The sequence below is a fragment of the Octopus bimaculoides genome, chromosome 13 (assembly GCF_046866305.1).
Source record: "Octopus bimaculoides isolate indiv1 chromosome 13, ASM4686630v1, whole genome shotgun sequence".
NCBI classification, from domain to species: Eukaryota; Metazoa; Mollusca; class Cephalopoda; order Octopoda; family Octopodidae; genus Octopus; species Octopus bimaculoides.
Window position 1 is genome coordinate 57543789 of NC_142940.1, and position 6227 is coordinate 57550015.

Here is a 6227-nt window from a genome sequence, read left to right on the forward strand (position 1 = left end):
TGACGAGAAGATCACAATCGTATACACACACACGTATACATACACACTCACACATACACATGTGAACACACACATACATACGTGTACACACACAATTATATACACAAGCGCATATACATAATTACACAGATATACATACGTATATGTACATACATATAAATATATACGTATATATATATATATATATATATATATATATATATATATATATATATATATGTGCGTGTGTATATATTTATGCATATATATATATACATATACTATATATACATCCATATACATATATATATGTATATATATGTATATCTATATGTATGTATATAGATACATACATACATACATACATACATACATACATACATATATATATATATATATATATATATATATATATATATATATATAAATATATATATATATATATATATATATATATATATATATAAATATATATATATATATATATATATATATATATATATATATATATATATATATATATATATACACACAAGAAATATCTGTATATTTGACCTTACGGAGAAACTAAACCGCTTCAAACTTCTTGCCTAATGTTGGAGGTTAGAATCACGTTGATGTCCAAAAATAACGTATTTATACAGGGCAAGATAAAAATAACAAAATGCTGATAGCAAACAAAAATAGAAAGAACAGAAAGAAGAATAGAAAAAATGTATTTTAGAGAACCTTCGAGTCGAAAAGGAAAAAAAATCAATAAGATGTATAGATTATGGAGATAAATATATAATTTTTGAAGACGAAAACGGTCAAATAAAAATGCAAGGAAAAAAAATAGGAAAAAAAAACTGACAGCCTGGCTCTATAAATTTCATTTGACAACTGAGAGAAAAATTGAAAAACTAATTAAAGAAAATATATTGAAGAATTAAAATTAAGGTGGTACCAAGAAAAAATGTACCTAGCTAGGTTAGTATGTGTTTATAACATGATATCTTTATACCCATTATCATTTTAATCATTCGTAGACGAAACAAAAACTTTAGACACACGATACACGACACTCACAGCACGAACAACAGTTTACATAACAATATTGGTTTGTTAGTAAAATTATATGAAGCATATATTCACTTCATCAGTTTTACTGTATCAATTATCACGTCGTTGAATTTAATCAATGATCAGTAATATTAGCATATAGCAATCGTTTATCAAAATTCATCGTAGAAAATACCTATAAAAGAACGTATTCATTATTACAGCTATAACCTACGTATGAACATATCTATTTAACAAATCAGTAGTTGCTATTATGCTGATATCGTACGTCATTTAAATTCTTCGATGGAAGATTGATAATATATAATAAAAAGGAATATAAATATGTCTAACCACCAAACTATATCAATATATTCGACAGATATTTATATTCAACTTACTCGGAAGCTGAGAAGTATTGATAGTGTAAGAATATATATATAAATATATACATAAATACATACATACACATACACACATACACACATATATATATAATGATGATGATTTTCAAGTTATATTTTCCACCTTCTCACATTATTTCATAATAGATCCAAACTATTAATGTATATAAGATGCGAATCTCTTAAGGCGTCTATACATAGAAGACAAATAAAACTATTGAAGCAATTATGGGATATATATATATATATATATATATATATATATATATATATATATATATATATATATATATATATATATATATATATATACATACATACATACATACAAATACATGTATATATATATATATATATATAACAGACAGTCTGTTAAAGTCTGTCATACCGGCCATGACGAAGGGAAATAGCCCTGAAACTCGAGTCGCCTTTATATATATATATTTATATTTATATATTTATATATTTGATCCTTTATATTGAACACTCAATATTTCATCTACATTCAATACTTTCTTTCATGGTGCCATCCATTTTTATTTTATTTTATTTTATATTGTATATTGTATATCATATTACATATTGTATATTCCATATTCTATACCCCACATTAGTTCTGCAGGAATATAAATAAAACATAAAAAACAGACAGTGTTGGAACTCTTTTAAGCAAAATAATATATTCCTCTATACACAATCATACAAAAAACCCCACCTTTTTTGTATTTATTTTTACTCGCATATATATATATATATATATATATATATATATATATATATATATATATATATATATATATATATATATATATATATATATATATTTATGTATGTATAAATATATATGCATACATACGTTATTATTTAATTATTTAAATTAGAAATGTCTCTATCTGTCAAGTAATGAATTACTATACTATGAATGATTGCTCGTTAAGAAAATTAGATAATATTTTGGTTTGCTTATCTATAGAATATAGAAAGGTAAAGTCATAAAACAATATTCGTAATATAGTTTTAATCAGTTAACAAGCAGTGTTCTTGTCTTTATATTAATTAAATATATTCATTTACATTAACATCCTAGGATCAAAAGAAAGTAATTATATCGGGGGGTATTCAGTGCAGGATGTAGACATTTCTAGGTTATTTTCAAGAATATATTAATTAATAATGAGTTTTATCTTAAGTAGATTTAAATATTACCGTTGATAAAAATAGACTAATTTTAAAATTATTAGAGGTACGAAATATGGTGAACACAGTCTATGTTATTCATTATATTTGTGAATATAATCAACTGTGTAACAGTTAAATGAGGTAGTGAATGAAAGATAAATGAAATTTACACAGAAACACTTTCAAATTTAGCGATACGTGAATGACTATGAAAAGCTCTGAAGTGTGGTCATTTAGCAGATGATCAACTGCACTTACTTCTGAAAAGGACCTAACGAGTACAGTCACAAATACAAGTGGCTGAAAGAGGGCTCCTCCGATGAATCTCAGGAGCAATGTTACTTGACAGGGTGCGTAGTTCGGAAATTAGGAGGTCTTTCGGGTGAATCTGTTGCTTCTCCGCATTGAGAGGTTATAGTTCCAATACTAAAAATATGTGGTTATGATGCCGCAGGAAAGGATCGTAAGACAGGTTCTTCAAGCCGAGCGAACCGCCTGAAATTCTAGGGGTTGACTACGAGGAAGTTACTTCGATAATAATCATAGGCGCACTTGACCACGGTTGGGAATTCGGCAGGAAAATTTTATGAGAGTTATTGTTTCTGAAAAGAATCTCTGGAGGAGGTGGCTGAGGACCCTTCCTCCACGACTCTTCCACGATCAACGAACATGAAATGGAATATATATTAAAGACAAAGGAACAAAATACAGGGTATATGAGTAAACATATATAAGAAATTAAGGCCAAACAAGATATGTGAAAAGGTCAACTAATTAAGTAATACATAATTAAGATACAAATAGCAATAAGTTAAAAACACTATGAAAATCAGTATATAAATAAGTTACTACAATTACTATATAAGGCAAACGCTACATATAGGTAAGACATGGTAAGACAAACAGAAGAAAATATATACAAATATATACATTCAATTACTTACATTTACATCAATGTATTTGTATATACTTAGATAATCATCTACGCAAATTTAAACAATTCTTATTATATAAAGTTGTTTACTGATAATATAATTTACGTAAAGTTAAATTTGCAAGTAATAATGTAATGTAAAGTTAAATTCACAAGTTAGTAGTTACAGAGAGGAAACTGAAATTAAATATATAATCTTAAATTAATATTACTTTATCGCTGCACAAATAGAACTTATGTACAAGTAATGTACATTGACGCAAATACAGCACACGCATTCGTACATATTAATTTGTATTTGCGTGTGCGTATGTATGTGCATGTTGCTTAAATAGAAGCCAATGGAACAATCTATAATGTAAAGTTATTGCGTAGAAGTATTTATTAAATTCGCAGAAGGATTCATCGAACCAAAAATAATGCCAGTTATTTGTATGGATATTAAGTAGCTTGGTAGTACGGGTATGTTTTTAACATTCTTATTATACGATATCATTCTCTATCCCGATTTTTCGTTGGCAAACAGAATTTTGAGTGTTTCAGCGATACACATTTCACATGACTTGTCATTTCTTAGATATGTATATGTTAGTTTTCAATATATTCCATTTCAGTTCAAATGGTGTATTGCTGTTCGTAAGTTTCCACACTTATCCAGACAATGACGTCATGTTTCGTCTTTAAGGGGTTTCTGAAGGATTAGGCATAAGAGCGAATCGTGACATTAGCATGAAAACCAAACATACATACATGAGTACATGCATACCTAAATACATGTATACATGCGTATGCACATACGCACATTATATGGAAGCATTAGAAGTTTTTACTGAATATTTAAATCTTCGGATAGGCAACTGAAATCCGATGGACACATATTTGGACTGCACAATTACAATTTCGAGATGTATTTTTTCTACCAAGATATAATTTAGCCATGCTAGATGGATCGATATTTTCAGTTACATTAGGAGGTTCAATAATATAGTTTAACAATATTTATATTTAAAACATCTGTTGTATCTATGCCAGACATTTCTAAGCTTAGTAATGAATATTTTTGCCAAAGGGTTGACCACTTCCATTTTATGAGAAGGATTGTACGTTTAAACGTGTTTTTGTTGAATTCTATTTTTCCTAGCTCCATAACAATTTTGCATATACTAAAAGTGTTCTGTGAGCACCTTTCTTGCTGAAGCCGTACGATATAATACGATGTAGATTATCCTTAAAAATATTATGATGGCTGCAGCTGTTATTTGTTTAATAATCGTAGGCATCAGTAAGAAAAATGGTGAATGGGTCATAGAGTAGCGTAGTTGTCCATGTTATTGTTGTTCTTGCAGTTTAATGAGACCACTCATCTGAGATGGATGGTTACAACTCTGTAGACAGTTATATGTATTACTCGTACATAGATATTGCATTTAAAGGCATTTAAGAGTGGGTTGGCTGAGATTTACAAAGCAATTACAATGAACGTTAGAGCGAATATCTATCTATCTATCTATCTATCTATCTATCTATCTATCTATCTATCTATCTATCTATCTATCTATTATATATATATATCTATTATATATATATATATATATATATATATATATATATATATATATATATATATATATATATATATAAACACCTTTGTGGATTTCTGTGCTTTTTGCTGTCAATGCTTAATCCCAGAATAATCCTGAATGAGAAGAGTTTATTTTAGCAAAACTATCCAGCCATGATCATCCCACGGAAACTAAAATCACATTATCCAACGTGATCTTTTTGTAAAAAGCTAGGTTGCGATTTGAGGAAGTTTCAGCTGTTGTTTCTAGTCTATCAAATGATCACGTATTATACAGGGTCTTTTTTTTGCTTCTCATTTACGTGCAACAGAGCGCTTTTTTTTTTGAAGAGGTGATTTGACTTTTGGGGAAGATCGAATGGTGATTACGTTTATCATGACAATGATGATGATGATAAACGATGACGATGAGAAACACGAATGCGATAAGGAATATCGTGATTAATACAATGGCGGTTGGTGCTGGTGGAGATGATGATGGCGATGGTGATGATGATGATGATGATGATGATGATGGTGACGATGATGTTGGTGATGACGACGTCGACAACGACGTTATTGATATTGCAACATCTGATTTACCGAAAGGTGAATTGGCAGAAAGCCGTCCTTAGAATATACTTCTGGAGAGAGAGAGAGAGAGAGAGAGAGTGATAAAGAGAGAGAGATAGAGAGATAGATAGATAGATAGAGAGAGAGAGAGAGAGATCCTAAAATAATGATAATTTCTAAACCACAATTTACAATCTCCCCCTAACACACCACCACCGGCGCCACGACCACCACGACGACGACCACCACCACTTCTACCACCACCACCACCACCACCACGAGATACAATATTATCGCAACAAGCAACGCCACCACTCGTAGCACAAACGTTGCCAACACCTTCCATACCAAGACAATACCAACCGGGAGAGAAGTACAAACATACACACATGCATGAACACAAAAGTATACACATGCGCACACACAGACACACAAACGCACACACACACACAACCCTCCCGACACACACATAGAGAAATACACACACGCTTACTTATACATTCATCTAAACACACACACACTCCATCACATAACTGTGTTCGACACAGAATAATGC